The sequence below is a fragment of the Pan paniscus genome, chromosome 16 (genome assembly GCF_029289425.2).
Source record: "Pan paniscus chromosome 16, NHGRI_mPanPan1-v2.0_pri, whole genome shotgun sequence".
Taxonomy (NCBI): Eukaryota; Metazoa; Chordata; class Mammalia; order Primates; family Hominidae; genus Pan; species Pan paniscus.
In genome coordinates, this window is record NC_073265.2 from 49,340,551 (window position 1) to 49,359,694 (window position 19,144).

Consider the following 19,144-nt stretch of genomic DNA (forward strand, 5'->3'; position numbering starts at 1 on the left):
TAAATAAAAGAATTCAACTTATTAATCTAAGAAATAAGAAGAGGGGAAAATGGGAAAAACAAATAATTATTGAAGTACCTACAACAATCCAATGAAATAGTTACTCTAATTTTCAGTTGAAGAAATTGAGGCTGAGAGAAATTAAGTAATATATTTCCTAGACCCCAAACTTCTTAAAGGTAAGAGCAATAATCTTATTTATTTGTCTATCAGCCAGCTCCACATCTTCACACAGCAATTGCTCCATAAATGTTTCATGGTAGAGTAAACTGGCAGAACTAGGGCTTGGACATGGATCTATGTGACTCCAAATCCCAGGTTCTTGCTGGTCATGCTGCTTCCACAGCTACAGCAGTGAGAAAACACTGTTGAAATTCAGCTACAGAGGCCAGGTGTGGTGGCTCACGCCTATAATCCCAGCAGTTTGGGAGGCCAAGGCTGGCAGAGCACTTGAGGTCAGGAGCTCGAGACCAGCCTGGCCAATATGGCGAAACCCCGTCTCTACTAAATATACAAAAATTAGCTGGGCGTGTTGGTGGGCGCCTGTAATCCCAGCTACTCAGGAGGCTGAGGCACGAGAATCACTTGAATCTGGGAGCTGGAGGTTGCAGTGAGCAGAGACTGAGCCACTGCACTCCAGCCTGGGCGACAGAGTGAGACTTGGTCTCAAAAAAAAAAAAAAAAAAAAAAAACCAGAAAGAAATTCAGCTACACTACAAATAAATCAAAAAACAGCTTTCTGATTTTCTCAATTAGACTTCATAAACATTTATTGAGCATCACTGTGTGCTTAGTGTTGTGCCACACATCATGGGAGGCACACAAAATGTGGAAGGCATGGTGTTTACGTTGGAAGACTTTCCATGCTAGCTGATGAAAAAATTCCTGATGATTTATAGATGAGTCAGAGAAGCACTTAAAGGAAATGTACAAGCACATGTAAGGCGGCCAAACTACACAAAGGAATGTTGAGCTAAATAAAAGAAAGAAACTTTTGTGGGGCTAAGTATGGAACAAGTGGAGTCTTGAACCTGGACCTCTTGGGAAGGGTGGGAAGGACAGAGGGCACTGCAGCTGGAAAAGTGTTTGAGTGATGGTGGGTGAGTGGGAGGGGGAAGCTCTGGTCTGCTGAGGTCAGATTCTTACTTCAGGGCAACAATTCTGAATCAGAAAGGGAGAACCGAAGGTTTGTTGCCGGGGGCCTTGAAGCAGCTTGAGGCAGTTGGGATCAACCTGACAAGTTCTCGTATATTGTCAAAGGAACTTGCAGGCATAGTTGCAGAAGATGGCTGTGGGAGTATCACGCCAAATAGAAATCCAGAAAACGGTAGAGCCAAGAAAACACAAAGTTTGGGATGATAGCATAGGGAAAATTGATCCATGACAAATTTCTTCAGAGAACTTTGGTGACTGCCACTCATATAGGTTGGTCTTTCATATATATATATATTTATATATATATGTGTGTGTATGTGTTTATGTGTTTTTTTTTTTTTTTTAGTACACGGTCTCACTCTGTCACCCAGGCTGGAGTGCAGTGGCGCAATTCAGCTACTATGGCTCACTGCAGCCTGAACCTCTTGGATTCAGGTGATCCTCATACCTCAGCTTCCTGAGCAGCTGGGACTACAGGCATTTGCCACCATCCCTGGCTAACTTTTGTATTTTTTGTAGAGGTAGGGTTTTGCCACATTGTCCAGGCTGGTCACAAACTCCTGGGCTTAAGCAATCCACCCACCTCTGCCTCCCAAAGTGCTAGGGTAACAGATGTGAGCTGCCAACCCCAGTATCTTTTAGATATTTTATACTGACTTACAAATGTTTTGGTAACATGAAGACAGTTATCATACCTTGTTATGTCAGAAACATAAGGGAAAACAGCTTTCCAAGCAATTCAGTCCATTTCCTCTGCCTTTTGCAGTTCTTGGGAGTATTACATGCATAGCTAGTTCATATTCTCATAATCATAGAATGTTAGAAATAGAAGAGATCTCAGAAACCATCAGTCCAACCCCCATATTTAGAAAATAAGACAACCTTAACCCAGAAAGGTTTTGTGCCCCTCCAAGATCACACAGTTAGTTAGTAGCCACTACATTTTATTCCCCGGGCCAGGGTAACAATTGCTCAGTATTGTTCCATAATCTGAGTTCAGTTTAGTAAATAACATTGGCCCTTAAACAGACATATGGAGCACTGCACCATAACTCTGTTGTCACAAACTTTCTTCCTCTCCTAATGTTTGATCTCCATTTTTCCTTTTTATTAATATTTAGAGGTTGAGGATTACATCTTACTCATTCCCGCACATCAGCACTTAGCATCATGTCTGGCACATAGCAGGTATGCAATACATTTTCGTTGGGTTGACATGAATTTGAATCACTGATTTTCATTCCCTTGCTCTCAGGGGCTTTGGTGACTTACTTCATTTTTTAAAATAAAAGAATTATCAGATCATTGAACTGGAAAGGACCATAGAGATTAACCCTTACTCTACAAGTGAAGATGACAAAGCCCAAGGAAGGTAAAAAGATGTATCCCAAAGACAGCACTCATGCTGGGTTCCAGACCCTCTTGTCCAGATTACATGATTTGCTCTTTGGTAGAAAGTATTATATTTTTTCAATATTTGCATGTTGGAAAGATTCTAGAATATCAGCTTTTTAAGGGGAACAAAAATCTACAGAGTATCTTGTGCTCTTCTATGAAACTTACTGCTAGTAAGTAGGATAATAAACGTCTTAGATGGCCAAACGATTCTGTGACAAATGATTTCAGGGAAGAATTTCCCACTGAGCATGGGCTTGAGCTCACTTTGAAAACATTCCATTAGTAGGAAAAACTGACTCTCAGAGAGGCAGTGAAATCAAAGCTGGAAAAAGCCAAGACAATTGGGGCCCCAGAGTTAGATATGGGTCCAATACTGTACAAATCAATTGCTCTAGTCTATCCTTCAGCCAACAATAATAGCCCTACCCTGACCCCCTGCTTACTTCCTGCTAACTTGTGACCTAGGAGAACCAAGTGTGAGCATGAGACCAGCGTAGGCCAACCTATCACTGGAACTGGGAAACAACACTCCCCCATGTCTGGCTGCATGTGGCCAGAGCATCCTCTCCTAACACAAAAGGCTGGCCATTAATCCTTCCCGAGTGGAAGGTCAAACAGAGGCTGCCCTGCAACGCTCTGCTGGTTTCATTCAAGCTCTTCATGGCTGTGGCCCTAAAACTTTCTTCGCACTGACAATGTCTGGTGGAGGAGTCATGGGCTGAAGTGGTTCTAGAAGCCACTTGGTCAATGGCAGGGCACTCACAGGAAGTTTGGCTCTTAACTTGGAGGCTATATTAGTCTGCTAGGGCTGTCATAACAAAATAGCACAGATCGTGTGGTTTTCAACTACAGACATTTATTTTCTCACAGTTCTGGTGGCTGGAAGTCCAAGATCAAGGGGTCGGCAGGTTTGATTTATCCTGAGGCCTCTCTCCTTGTCTTGCAGATGGCCACCTTTTTGCTGTGTCCTCCCATGGCCTTTTCTCTGGGTGTGCGCATCCCTGGTGTCTCTTCCTCTTCTCATGAGCACACTAGTCATATTGGTTTAGGGCTCCACCTTTATGATTTCCTTTCACCTCAATTATCTCCTTCAAGGCCCTATCTCCAAATACCATTACATTGAGAGTTAGGGCTTACCTATGAATTTGGGGGTACAGAATCCAGTCCATAACAGAGGGAAACCAGCCTCTCCACTTTGCAATCACTGGTGTGTCTCTTCTTACTACTACTTAATTTTCACTGGTCTTTTCTCAAAGAGACATTTGTAATTGATTTAGAAAGCAATGGAGAGAAATCATCTGCTAGTTGAGTTCTTAAGTAAAGCTGTTAAAACTGCAATTAAAAGGGAGAAAACATAAAAAAGAAATCACCTTTCCAGAAAGAATAAAACAGTATTTGTGTTACACTCTGCAAGGTCGGGGGGCATAAACACACAAACACGTGAAGGGGAAGAAGCCAGGAAGTTCTCTTAACAGAAGTGAGTAACTTTGCTGGCAGGCTGTAGAGAGCAAGCTTGTCTGCCTGATTTACACAGGTACAGAGAGAATGGTCTGGAGGCTGCGGGCCTGCTCAGCCAAACGCCCATGTGTGCATGAAATTAGAATGTCAACATTTGATTCATGCTGCCAAGCTGTGACTGTGAAACAAATTATGTCAGTGGGTGGCAACTGCAATATTAGTCTAAGCAGATAACATTTAACTATAAAAAGGGGCCCAGTCTTCCAGCCTTCTCTCTTTTATTATTTTAAGATCAACATTGTTAGACCTAGATGGGATAAAATTTTGAGACAAAGGAAGATGTTTTATGTGGAGGCACGGGTACTTTAGGCCAGAACACATTGCAATTCAAGAGATGTTTGCACCTAACCATCTTGTTGAAATCTAGCAGTCGGGTAATGGCAATGATGATTTTTACAAACAACCACCACCCACTCAAATGAGTTCAAAGTAGATGACGGTGTCATTTGTGGGATAAACAAACCGCAATTAAATAATCTGCTTCTTATAAAGAAAGCCTTTGATTCCTAAGCAGAAGCTAGTAACTTTGTCCTTAAATGCATTTCAGTAAAGGAAGTGGCCGATACCTTGAAAGAGACAGTGAACAAATTCTTCCAACTAATTTCCTGGGTTCCCCGCAAAGTAATTTCTCCAGAGTGAGGTCTGTACAGATGTTTGTGTTGAAACCTGTTACTTTCTACTCAGTTGACTTAAGCTGGTGCCTGTTGAAAATAAATTTTAAATTAATATGCCGTTAAAATTTGCTGAGGGACTTCATGTAAAAAGTAGGGGTTTGGTCGGTGTGTATTTTTTCTTTAAGACTTTCTTGGTGAAGCTACGGCTGCCTACAACTTAAACTTGACCTACGAGATGACGGTTTTCCCGTGAAATGAAGCGCACATCTATCTCCATCTGAGGCCCACTTCTTTAACCAGCAATATGGCAAAACATCAGTTTGAAGTTTTATTCCATTACAAACACCCATGTAGTTAAAGTTAACGCTGTGAAAAATCCAACTTGTAGCAGTGAACTGTTTAGAGAAGGAGCATTCACTTAGCAGTTAAGCCAGGCCAAGACAACACCCACAGGATTCATGTGCAGAGAGCCTATGGAGAGGTTTTTGGGGGAAGGGGCACAGCAAGAGATGAGTGTCGCTTAAAAAACTGTTGACTAGTTTAAAACAGTTTTACTTCTGAAAATGAAGATACCCTCGCATCTCCTCATGGTTAAACACGAATACCCCTTTGGACTCACTGCGTAGAATGATGATCTCCATTTTCTCCTGCTATTGTTCTCATATCCCCACTCATAGGTAACTATGTTCAAAACTTTGTAATTGCAATTTTCCTCTTATGAAAGCACAGAGTAAAGGCCCAAGGGTTTCGTCAAAGGGGAAGCATTCGTAGAATATGGTTCTCTTAAACAGCACTCCTATTTGATGAAGAGGACTGTGGAGAGAGAAAACTTTAAAATTCACCAGTAAATCTTTTGGCACTATCATTTTTTATTCCAGTTCCCTTATAGCAGACAAAAGCAACACCATAGCAAGATCATCAGTAGGTTGATTTTGGAATTGCTTATCTTGTTGAATAGGGCATATTTCTCAAGACATTAATAAGTAGTTCTTCTCTTTAAAGCTGGGTGTAGTAGGCTATAAACTCACAAAGGAGCAAAACAGATTTCTCAAAACTAGACGCTGTAGGGCAGCAAGCCCAGAATTTCTATTTTGTCTCCAGTACATGGTTGATGAAGGTGGGCATGTAACCCCACTGATCTGGTTTTTGCCTACATGTAAAATCCCTGAGCTGAAACATTCTCATTGTCTGAGGTGTTTGTGAAAAACTGCGTCCGTGGAAGCCCTCTGAAACAGATCATTATAAAAGGGAGAGGTGTGAGGTAAAACGCCTGTTTGACCCACCAGTCTGGTCTATTGCTTCAGCCATGGCTATTGATACAGAAATGAGCTCTACTGCTGCCTCTCAGGCAAGAATTTCCACTTTGAAATTTCATTCATTCTGAAAACACCCCTTGGTTAGGCCATATTTCCTTTTCATTCAGTTGATGTCAGAGCCTGCCAGCCACTTTAAAGCCTTAACCTCTTCACAACCATATAACACATTCTGCCGTTTATTTCAAAAACAATTCACAGACCGAAGGGAATATTTTCTGTCTATGAGGACATTGCAGGCTTGTAACTTCTCCATCCTCTGAAAACCATAGAAGAAAGTTGGCATTATCATCCGCAGTTAACTGTCAAATGCATTTAATGCTTTATCAGGAGAACTAGGGACAAAACTGTTCTCATCACACCATGTCGGGAAAGTAAATTGGGGTTCTCCACCATGTAGGAAATTTACTTTATTCCTTCAGTCAGAGATGTAAAAATTAGGAGATGAGAGAATGGAATAAACAATATTTTGATGTAAACAGATGATCAACATGAGAGGAATGACCGTCTGGTCACCCGGGGGGTTTATTCAGTTAACACTTCCACCCCTTAAAGACAATGGCGTGCAATCAATGCATATAGGGCCTTTCAGGCCCGTTGCTAAGTGATACGCAGTGTCAACAGAAAAATGCCGGATGTACAGAGGACAGCTCTAGGCCCAGGAGAGATCAACACCCTCTGATGATATTTTAAACTTAATTCAGTTCCCGATGAAGATTGTGACAGGTTCTGTGGCCACAGCAGAAAAGATGTTTGCACTTCAAAATCCGACTTCGTAAAGTTGCTCTGCTGTGTGCAAAGAGTGTTTAATTTGGTAACAAGTGAATCGTGGCCCAAACAGTATTTCGTTCAAATAGGAAAAGGCACCCAGCAGGGGCATCCTGAATATTCATTTCTTGCAAGGCACAGCAGTCATCTTACAATCTCTGCTTCAGTATCAGAGCTGCTCATTTGTCTCAGATTGTATGTGCATTCTCTCATTTTTTCATCTCTAAAATCTATTTTAGGAACAGCCCCTGAAGCCATTTTCAACAGCTTCTTCAGAAATTCTAAAGAAAGGGAAGAAACTTGAATAGGATCACATCATCCCATACAACCATGAAAACCTATTTTGTGGGGCATTCTTGAAACCAGCCCAGAAGCTCTTAAGAGTTTTTGTATTTATTTACCCATTTCTTTCTCTCCCTTCTGTATCCCTCAATAGATTCTTATATTCAAATGTAAAAGATTTCCATGTGCACTGAAGATCCATTTATGTATTGGTTTAGAAGATCAGGCCATGATGTTGAGAAATGCAATTTTTTCATAAACAGATGTTTACAAATTCAGTCTTTGTGCTAGGAAAAGCACACTCACCACAAAGAGTCTGTTTTCCATATTTGAAGGCAAAAATCCTTTTGAAAAAACCCCATATCTCTAAAGTCCAGAAAGCGTTAACATCAGATATCTTGCTCCTCAAAGCCACTTCCCAGAGTCATCTTACCAAACCTGTAAAATGTTTTTCTAACAAGGCACTAGCTGATCCTGCATCCCTGGGTTGCTGCTGACAATAAACACTTGGTCACACAGGCTCTGAGAGTCGTGTAGGCAGGAGGTGATGAGGAACCCGCTCAGTGTAGTCAATCCAGGAAGCACTGTTCCCCTGGCCAAACACGAGCCTTAAAAGAGCCTGAGTCACATAATTTTCAGTGGGCAGGTTTGTCCTTTTTTGTCCCCAAGAGTTTGGTCTGTTCATTAAACCAGTAAGAGCCCAAGAGCATTTTGTCTAGTGGGCTAAAAACTCCTGAAGCCGGGGTGTGTTCACACAGATTGAGAAGAGGGTGGGGAGAGGGACTGCCTTCTTGACATTTTTCTTCCTGTCTCATCCCACGAAGCTAATTTTATTGGGTTGTTCCTGTCATGTTTAAGCTACAGGTAGTCAGGGGGAGACTGAAGCAGATAAGACCACACAAAAGCATTCCCAGGCCTTGTTTCCGTGACTCACGGAGGGTGGTTTTCTCTCACAGAGGCATGAAAGCATTGTGGGGGCAATGAAGAAGCAGCACAGTGAAACAAGCCAGCAAGTTATGACGAGGCTTACACTGAGGCCACCTGCCACCGTTCCCCCTGCTGTCTGCATCTCTTGTGGACCAGGATCCACAGTAAAATCCGTGCAAACTTTTTCATCATTTTCCAAGATGGAAAAATAGGTTTTTGAGCCTGTGTCAGCAAAGTGAATGGGCACATTATGAGAAGGCTAAGCAGAGGCCTTCTATATTTTTGGATTAACAATCAGGCCTGGGTCTTGATTGAGCCTCTTTGTCATCCTCGGAGCAAGAACAACGGAATGCTGGATGATAGGTGAAAGAAATTTCCCTTGTCAGACATAGCTGTGGGGCCATAAAGACATATTTGTCTATCAAAAGGTGCAAAATATCAATTGAACTGTTAACTGAAAATTAGCACAATTTTCCTTTTTTTTTTTTTTTTTTTTTTATTTTGTTGAGACAGAGTCTCGCTGTGTCGCCCAGGGTGGAGTGCAGCTGCGCGATCTCGGCTCACTGCAAGCTCCGCCTCCCGGGTTCACGCCATTCTCCTGCCTCAGCCTCCCGAGTAGGTGGGACTACAGGAGCCCGCCACCATGCCCGGCTATTTTTTTGTATTTTTAGTAGAGACGGGGTTTCACTGTGTTAGCCAGGATGGTCTCAATCGCCTGACCTCGTGATCCGCCCGCCTCGGCCTCCCAAACTGCAGGGATTACAGGCATGAGCCACCGTTCCTGGCCTAAATTAGCACAATTTTTCTATAGGTATGAAAAAGGCATAACATTTTCCTTAAATTCCAAATAAAATAATTTACAGTTTACACTTTATAGTTATTGCAATAAGCAAATTGCTTTGCGTATGTCTTCCGAACTTACCCGAATCATCACATGGAAATCCATGAAGACGCTTTCATTGTGTGTAGTTCCAGTGTAATTGATGAGAACTGCAGGCTATTTTAGCAGGAATATTAGGGTTTGGATGACGCTCCAACTCGGGGCATATCCCTGACTTCTCAATTTCTTTGTATGTAAAAGTATTTTCTGTACAATCACTTGAGACATAGATTACACCTTTGTTTATGCTGTACAAAGATGATGGCGCTCTCCCATCCTGGGGGAAGGGTGTGCTTTCTACTTTTTTCTAGTGTTTGTGCAAAGCCATTCACATTGTTTCTCTTTGTCCCTCTTGTGGTCAACAGGCTACACTGATAAACTCAGGCTGTGTAAGTGAAGACGTCTACAGCTACAGAAAGAGAGCAAAGTAACTAGGCCACACTAACAGCAGCCTATGATTTCCAAATCTTTGCTGGCTTGAGTGTTGACCAGAAAACATGTTTGCTTAGGCCAGGCAATTTCAGGAGGGAAAACATTAGAACATGCCATGAAGCAACATAGCTCAAAATAAAATAACCACAGGACAACATAACCCAAAACAGGACTGCTAGATGTTTTCTACGTAGATGTATAGCCACGAGTACATTTTAATTAAACTATGAAGCTAAGCCTGATTGTCTATTTCTAAAATTTCCCACTAATACATTTAACATACATTTGATCGTTGTTGATCTGCTTTCTCTTAGACAAGATCATTGCTGAGCTTGGGGCTCTCATTGCTGAGCTGAACATTAGAATCACTCAGAAGAGGCTGGGGGCGGTGGCTCATGCCTGTAATCCCAGCACTTTGGGAGGCCGAGGCAGGCGGATCACGAAGTCAGGAGATCGAGACCATCCTGGCTAACACAGTGAAACCCCGTCTCTACTAAAAATACAAAAAATTAGCCCGGCGTGGTGGCGGCTGCCTGTAGTCCCAGCTACTCGGGAGGCTGAGGCAGGAGAATGGCGTGAACCCGGGAGGCAGAGCTTGCAGTGAGCCGAGATGGCGCCACTGCACTCCAGCCTGGGCGACAGAGGGAGACTCCATCACAAAAAAAAAAAAAAAAAAAAAGAACCACTCAGAAGAACTTTAAAAATCTGGATGCCCAGGCCCCACATCCAGAATTTCTGTTTTAATTGGCTAGGGGTAGAGCCCAAGCAATGGTATTTGTTAATGCTCCCCACGTGAGCCATGGTTGAGGGCTGGACTTGTAGATTATGAAGTGGAGGTAGGTCCTGACAGAAGAGGCAGAATTTATAGGAGGAAAATCTGTAGGGAGAAAAACATCCATTAAATTCTATTTTTCTGTAAATGGATAACTAAATGTCATTATTTAATCTCAGCAGCAAAACATCTTTGTTTAGCTCTAGGGTCAATATATTCCACAGGAAGGTAGTTGAGATCCACTGACTTAGGTGATTGGAAAGAGACGCCCAGAAACTGGAAAGCAGGTATTGGCCATATTCAGAAGTATTCCATGGCAGGTATCAAAATGCTGTAGAAAATGTGGAGGAGGAAGAGGAGAGGTCAGGCATCAGGGAAGACTTCCCAGAAGAGGTGCTTCTTGAAATGGGCTTGGAGTGAAAAGATTCCCAGAGAGCAATTGTGGGTGAGGTGAAGGGAGCTAGTTAGATATAATTAGGGAATCCCTTTTCTAAAGTTCAAGGACTTTCTAATAAAAGGGAGAAAAAGTATTTCACCTTTTTACCATGCTTTTTCTGCTTCCAGAATAGAAAAGGTAATAAAAGCTAATATTTACTGAGTATTCACTGTGTGCCAGACTTTATTCCAAGAACTTTTTTTAAAATCAGGTTTGTTTGTTTGTTTGTTTGTTTGTTTTAGACAGAGTTTCGCTCTTGTTGCCCAGGCTGGAGTCTAGTTGTGCGATCTCAGCTCACTGCAACCTCTACCTCCTGGGTTCAAGGGATTCTCCTGCCTCAGCCTTCTGAGTAGCTGGGATTAGCCACCATGCCTGGCTAATTTTTTGTATTTTTAGAAAAGACAAGGTTTCACTATGTTGGCCAGGCTGGTGTCTCAAACTCCTGACCTCCAGCAATCTGCCTGCCTCGGCCTCCCAAACTGCTGGGATTACAGGCGTGAGCCACTGCACCTGGCCCCAAGAACTTTTCACTTAAATCCTTTGCATTTAAAACACCTAATTGTCAAAATATCTTTATGAGGTAGATACTACAATTACCCCCATTTTACAGTGGAGGAAACTGAGTCACAGATGGGTAAAATAACTTGCTCAAGATCACACAGCAACTAAATGGTTAGTGTCTTAACCTCTCTTCTGCCTCTTTTCAGGTATGGTCTTCAGCAGAAGCCACCTCTTCCACCAGCAGCCCACAGCTCACTGGTGATAGATGCTGTTTTCTAGAAGCTGGCCCATCCACCATCTAAACCCAGCAGTTCTCAGGAGCCTAGACCCAACCAACTATGGCCCACGGTCCACCAGAGCTTCAGCAAGAGAAAAGTACCCGTGGCTCAGTCATTTTCTCTAGCCACCTAATCTCATCTTACATAAAAATTGTAGAGTGGTCCCCTCCTGCTTTTTAAAAAATTATTATAGAGCTGTAGATTATACCATTCTTTTTAAAAACTTTCTCTCTAAAGCAGCAAGTTACTACAAATTGTGAATCCTGAGTGGCCTGGCCTAAGGAAGCCAGACAAAGGGCATTTAATACATGTTTTTTAGAATGCCCTAGAGAATTGATATGGCATAGACCAATAAAATTGCTTTTTTTCTTCCTCTCACTCGAATCAGCTAATTCAATTTAACAGATATTTATTGACCACTGGGTATGCCTGGGGTTTCTAATCTGAGAAAAGGGACAACACAGCAACAGAAGTTACTCTAACAGAAGGCAAAGAGGGAGGTATCCCAAGGAAAATATCAAAATGCAGTGGTCATTTGGAGGAGTATGAGAGGGAAGTGGAGATGGGTGGTGGTGGGGCTTCCTGGAGGAGGGCTTAGAATAGTCCCTGAAGTCGAAGAGTTTCAATAGAGAGAGGCTGTGGGAGGGATGAAGGGGCAGTCCGTTCTGTTGAGGTGAGGGATCCAAAGTCACCTTTGGTTGCCTGTCCTGGAGTTGAAGGCCAGCAGGCTGTACATGAAGCCCAGGAAGAACAAAGATGTTTGCTGCCAACTTCCAAATTACACAGGCCACAGAGTTGGGGGCAGGGAAGCTCTAAGGTCATTCGTACAAAGTAACCAATTTACAGTTATGGTTACACTTGAGTCAATTAAAATGTTTTATTAGCAGGAATTTGAATCTCTTACCTTCATTAACATTTAACAGTAAATGGGAGAAAAAAGGTAAATAAAATATTATCTGGCTTTTTAAAGGTCATTTCAGACTGAGCGTTATAAAATGTGAGCCGAGAAGGGCGAGATGTCCCTTTGCGTGGATTTAGTACATGGAGCCCACTCTATGTGTAGATCTATAGAGGTATCTTCCAGCAGGGGCAGGAGGAGACACCTCATGGCAGATGAGGTGCTCAGAAGTGGATTAATTATCATCAGCACATTTGGAGCAGGGCGAGGGAAGAAAGAGATCTGACAAGTGAGAATTTTTTTTTTTTTTTTGCTTTAGATCGCAGGTTATAAATCATTTTGGGGTATGCAGCCCTTAGTAATTACTCCTATGATCAACACGTGCTGCTTAACAACCTTAGGCTAGCAGCCCAAATTGATTAAATTTCATACCTAACCATTCCCCCAAAGGAAAGAAGCGTGAAGGGAGCCCTGTGCCTGGGTCCCAGAGAGGACACAGAGGGCCTTGGGGAAGCCCCGTCAGAGTCCGGAGAGGCCATTCTCGTGCCCTAGGCTGTCCGTGGACATTGTACATCAAGACCTACTATTAGTGAAAGCTAGAAGCAAAAGCATAATAATTTGGCAGGAACATAAACAGCCTACTTGAAAAGAAATTCCTCATTTTTCCATTTTTCAAGGTGTAGAGCCAGAAGTGATTAAAAAGTCATCCAAAAGCTGCCAGTGAATATTTCCTCCTAACATGTCACTCCTGTAGATGAGACCTGAAGTGGTGACCTGATCCTGGAAAGGCAGCAGGAAGCCAAGATGTTCCCATTGCAAGGGAAAGGCCTTTCTTGACATTCTTTCATCAAAATGAGTGGACCAGAAGGAGAAGCCCCACGTCTCCCATGATGGAGTTTCAGAGATTTTGAGGTTCAATTGATTACTGTCCTCCTTGCCCCACGTGAAAGATGGAGCAGGGAGAAAGGGTCACTCTAGATCTGAAGAAACAAATCCTAGCAAATGGGAAGTTTCTCTTTTGAAGCAGTGACAGAAAACATAGTCTGACTCAAATTAGTAAGAGCTATTTGGTTAAACCCCCTTCCTGGGAGCAGGGAGAAAGGGTCACTCTAGGCCTGGAGATACAAATCCTAGCAAGTGGGAAGTTTCCCTTTTCAAACAGTGACAGAAAACATCGTCTTACTCAAATGAGTAAGAGCTATTTGGTTAAACCCCCTTCCCGGGCCTTCCTCATCATGAAGACATTTGACTTTACCACATCTGAAAATAGGGGGGAAATGAATTCACAGCAAAATAAATATTTCCTAATTTTAAATAAACATTGGTAATCACAGTGATTGTGTCCAAAGCACAATGCAGCTATATAAATATAGAGAACAACACTAGAAGGAAAAAAGAGAGTATTTACCTATATAAATATAAATCCAAAATCTGATTTTAACTTGCTAAAAGCATCTGGTCTAGTTCTCTAAATGTCAAAGGTGTCTACTCACTGTCCCTCTAGCGCTACCCTAATTAGCAGCTGAAGACATGGCCTTCCTTTTGTCCAAATCTGAAGATACGTATCACACCTTTCAACAATCGTGAGGACCTCTTCCTGTTCCATTTAACAACTTTATTTTGCATTTGATCTAGCAAAGGAATGAGGAAAAGGTTTCCAGAAGATGGTAAACTAAAACTCCAAATAGCTTCCCTCAGGGATCCTCCAACCTGATTCTATTCCCTTTTCTTGGTGCAGAGTATATGCAAGGAACCTCTCGCCCACTCTAAGAAGTCGGGGGAGATCTTTGAGCCTGAATAAACCTTCATCATCGAGGTGTGCTAAGACAGAGTTGGAGGCAGAGAGATGAGATTGTGCCTACTTTCCATGTCATAGAGAGAAGTCAACATTCTCTATATGATATGTAGGAAACATGATATAACAGATATGATGTATATATGTTATATATACATTTGAGTTCTTGACACATAGATATCTGTGCCGTCTGGTGTTTTGTTTGTTTGTTTTTGAGATGGAGTTTTGCTCTTATTGCCCAGGCTGGAGTGCAATGGCGCGATCTTGGCTCACTGCAACCTCCGCCTCCCGGGTTCAAGCGATTCTCCTGCCTCAGCCTCCCAAGTAGCTGGGATTACAGGCACGCGCCACCATGCCCAGCTAATTTTGTATTATTAGTAGAGACAGGGTTTTACCATGTTGACCAGGTTGGTCTTGAACTCCTGACCTCAGGTGGTCCATCCGCCTCGGCCTCCCAAACTGCTGGGATTACAGGCATGAGCCACCGCGCCTGGCCTGTGCTGTCTGTTATCCAAAAAGGTGTCATATTTGGTTCCTGGTAACCACAGAAACAATTGTCTTTTAAAAAATATATTGAACACACAGCCAAAGTGAAGGTCTATATTTCTCCCTTAGTGAATGTCATCATGGTTCAGTCCTACAAGAATTGTGTGAGGTGAGGTGGTTTTGTCTTAAATGCAGAGAATGAAGTTGGGCTCCCAAAGAGAATTCAGTCTTCCCTGGTCACTGTTACACCAGACTGTATTTTCTTTAAATGAATCTGCCCTCTCTCTCAAAGATAATCTGGAAGTAACATGAAACGATCATTTATCACTACCAATATGACAGTACTTTCTCACCCACTGTTTACTCCTTGAAAACAAGCACTGGAAGAAGCCTTAGAGATCCAGGCACTCACCCCAAGGGGCATGTGGAATGGGGCGACAGGCTGGTTGTGACAATGACTGAGGTGCTGTTGTTTTGCAGTCCTGGATCTGTCCCATGCAGTGAAGAATTGCGTGGCCCCACTGAGAAATGTCAACCCCTGGTGAGGAAACCAAGGCCCATAGTTGAGTCTTAGATTCAAGCTCCCAACTCTCAGTTCATAGATAGTCACGTTTCTGTAGTTGAACTATTAGGGAAGCAACATTTTTTTTTAAAAAAAGACACATATAGATATCTCAATGTTGTCCCTGTTTTCCTGCACAACTGCCTAAGAAGTGGTAGCTCTAAGTAGGTCTATTGTTGTAGCTCTAAGAAGGTCCATTGTTGTTCCTACATCTCTGCCTTCTTCCTGATGCAAATATAATGGGCCCTTAGCAGCAACTCACACGTGTCTTTTTCTGTCCTTCCATGTAAAGGGCTCTTCCCCTGTACCTAAACATAGCAGGAAATTTCAAACCACTCCACAAAGATGCCCTTATTCAGTCAGCACCTATTGAGCACCATGGATATGCTGGGCACTGAGCTTGTTGCCAGAAAATATATTATTTCATTTAACTGCAACTCAAACCTATGGTGCAGGTACGAAGTCCATTTTATAGGTAAGAAAACTAAGGCTTTGAGTGGCTTATATAAATTGCTCAAGGGCTCATGCCTAGTGACTGACCCAGGTGTCTATATTTCCAGTCACATCTACTGTTACTCAGTTTCCCCACACCCCAGTTTCATTGCATCTTCCCATCAGTTTTCTCTTCCTCAATGACAGGAGAGTCTCAGGAAACACTTTCCAAAGCTTAAGATTCATATGCTCTATCAGGTGGGTGAGGTCTCAGAAGAGACGAGTAAAAAGACTCACTGAGACAGAATTTCTAATAACTCCATCCACATTTCCAGGTGAAAATGGTAGACTTGAGTGTATACACATGTGATTCACTTGCCGTGAAACAAAAACACATCCAAAGTGAACTGAAACCTCCTGAGAGAGAGTTGGTGCAGAGGAAAAAATCAATGATGAAAGCTCATGGCCATTTACAAGAATGCAGTCTCTCTCTCTCTCTCTCTCTCACACACACACACACACACACACACACACACACACACGGTCTGCAGTAAACACACTGAAATGGTTACCTGTGAGGGCATGCAAGGGAAGAGGAGTGAGGAACAAAGGAACAAATAAGATGACAAGTGTCATTAACTTAACCGTCTGCTCCTGGGGTTAAAAATTTTAAGCTATGTCTATGACAGTTTACAAATAAGTAGTCAGCCAGGCATGGTAGCTCATGCCTGTAATCCCAACACTTTGGGAGGCTAAGGCAGGAGGATCACTTGAGCTCTAGAGTTCAAGACCAGCCTGTGCAACATAACAAAACCCCATCTCTACAAAAATAAAGTAAAATGCAAAAATTGGCTGGGCATGGTAGTGCATACCTGTAGTCTCTACTCAAGAGGCTGAGGTGGGAGGCTCACTTGAACCTGAGAGGTGGAGGTTGCAGTAAACCGTGATCATCCCACTGTACTTCAGCCTGGGCCACAGAGCAAGACTCTGCCTTAAAAATAAGAATAAATAAATAAAAATAGTCAATGAAGATGACTCAATAAAAATTATAGAATCCCTAAGCCTGCCAAGTTGTGACTTAGGTAAGGGAATTGGCAAGAGAAGGGAGAGAAGATGAACTCTCCTTTTGCTAAAAGTGGAGGCCTCCTTAGGAATTTCATAATTATGTGCTATTGCTGTTCATTAATTGTAAGGAAACCAGCCTTGCTCTGGCCCTCTTGCCTGCTGGGAGGGCATGACAGAATTACTGACTCACATGAAGGATGGGGACTGGCGGACGGCACCCATCAGCATGCATGATAGCCGGTATGAGACTCCAGGTCAGGGACGGCTGCCTGGATTCAGACTGCATGTAATTAAAAGGTTTACATGGAATAGAAACTGACCCTCACCATCTTAGGCATGTCAGAGGCTGCTCGTTTGAAGCACAATTCGTAGTTCTTTTTCCTTTGCTCTTGGTTTTAAAACAATGTATAGAAATCATGTAGCCTGGCAAAATAAAAAATAAATACTCTATCACGCAGCCAGTGTTTAACATGCAAAGGTTTTTCTTTGGCTGTACAGCAAGTGCACACATGCATGCACACACACACACACACACACACACACACAGAGGCAGAGCAAATACTCTGATGAGTAAAAATGTGAATTTGAGGGCAAATGAGGCATGAAACATATTGGCCAATAAACAACACAAAAGAAGGTCATACTAAATTTTTTATCTAACCAGACTGGGAAGCATTTGAGCTAAGAATACCCAGCAAGAACAGGCTTTCAAGGAAGTTGCATTTCTAACCAATACAGAGGGCCACTGTTTCTTATTTTGTTATGATGCAGACATAAAGAAGTTTAGGATCTTATTGTCCTATATATTCAAAGGTAAGAATCTGTAAAGATTTAAAATATCTAAAGACACATCCTTGATCTATCATAAGAAAATAAAATATGCTGAAAGTACTTCTGTAATCATAGCTCTTTCGTGAAAATGTCTTGTCCAGGAGGTCTTAACATTCCCAAAGTACTTTTCAGTCCACAAAACTCATTCAAAACCATCTTGTAAAGTGGAAAGGGCAGGTATTATTTGCTCCATTATCCAAATGAGGAAGTCAGCTCAGAAAGTTCAGGAGATTTTTTTGAGCTCTTGTGGTCAGGGAGTAGTAGAGTCCAACTAGGATCTGATTCATCTGACTTTTAATCTAGTATTGCCCTGCCAAGCTGTCAGTCCTGCAGTTTAAAAGAACCACTATATTTTCTGTGCATATAATAGATCAGAACCAAAAGAACAATGAGAATGACTATCTCAGAGAATCTTCCACTCCATCCCCAGCCCACACCACATGCACACCCAGAAGCATCATGGATGGAAAGAAAACAGATTCTTTCAAGATTCTCAGACCAGTCAGTGCAAAGTGAATAGGTTTCCAGCACCTGCCACTTCTGAGAATACCTGAGCCTTGCAAGGCTGAGGTCACCTGAAGCTCCTCAGGGGGCTCTCTGTCTGCGCTAATTAGAGAAAGCAATATTGTTTCAAAGCATTCCCTTCATCTGTCTTCCAGCCTCGCTTTGCTCCAGGATTTGGGTATTCGGCAGCTCAAGCCTGGTTCACACAGCCTGCCACCCCTTCAAAGGAGAGGAATAAACATGAGCTCGCCAAACAGGTGGTGATGAGAGACGTGCCTGGACTGTCTTGGTTGTTCCACTCTACACCTTCACTTTCATTATCTTCAGCATTTGTCAAGCAAAGGCAGGCTGATGATCCAGGGCTTCCACACCTTCAAAAGGAAATATTGACTGAACAGTGGTGCCGCTGCTACTCTCTTTACCTGCTGGATACCCACAGGGACTCACATCGTCAAAGGAGGAGTCATCGTTAGACTTTTCTCACTGACATCCAGTGGCCCAAGGGAGAACAAGAGAGATGAAGGGCCAGTCACAGGAAGGGGTATGAACCACACTGAGGAGCTAAAAGATTCAAAATTAACTTTCAAGGGTAGGAACATACAGACAGGACCAATTCACTCAGAACCCGTAAAAAATATACTCCTTGTGATGATGGATAAGTCTAAAATTCCTCAAGAATGTAGCCACTGACCATCAACTGGTTAATAGTAGTTAGCCTCTTTGGGGGACTCAGCTTTTCCCTGTATCCACACACCCACAAAAGTCCACTTCCTAGAGTTTAGGAAAAGGATCCCTCATTTGAAACAGGGATAACATAATGGTCTCGTGGTACTGGCATAACAATGGGTATAAATGCAGTGACCAGAGACAACCTATCTGTAGGAGAAAAAGAACACGAGTCTGTCCACCTGAAAGCTCAGCAATGCATTTAGTGAACTAGCAAGAAGTACCTGAATGGAGCAGGGAGGAGAGGAGAAGGAAGGGAGCAGGTTGGGATGGGGAGGGAAAGCGTTGTTAGTTTTTTTCTTCTGTTTGGGATAAGGGCCGACCAGAAATTGGAAGGCAGATGTTCCAGTGTCAAAGGAAACAGAAATTCTGCAGCCCTGGGTGTTCCCAAAGAATGTGCATGGAATTGAACCCATGTCCTGAAGTGGATTACAGGGCAGAAGACTAAGATTTGAGCAGCGGTCACTCTTCCCCTTGTCCCCACTCACCCTTCCTTCTGGTGTTCTCCAACTCTCTTCCAGAAACTTCCTGAAGAATCTCTCCCAGGCATTCTCTTAACCATACTAGTTCC

At 42.7% G+C, this 19,144-nt stretch overlaps 1 long non-coding RNA gene across 1 annotated transcript in view; it reads right to left on the reverse strand.

Moving 5' to 3' along the window:
- Positions 1-3,397: 3,397 nt before the first annotated feature.
- LOC117976036 (uncharacterized) overlaps positions 3,398-19,144 on the reverse strand; it is a 149,410-nt gene continuing 133,663 nt past the window's right edge. Inside the window, exons 2-4 of the long non-coding RNA XR_004666529.3 lie at positions 5,305-5,498; positions 4,638-4,772; positions 3,398-3,885 (exon numbers count right to left, since the gene is read on the reverse strand). This is a non-coding gene — a long non-coding RNA (uncharacterized LOC117976036). The remainder of the gene's footprint in view (positions 3,886-4,637; positions 4,773-5,304; positions 5,499-19,144) is intronic.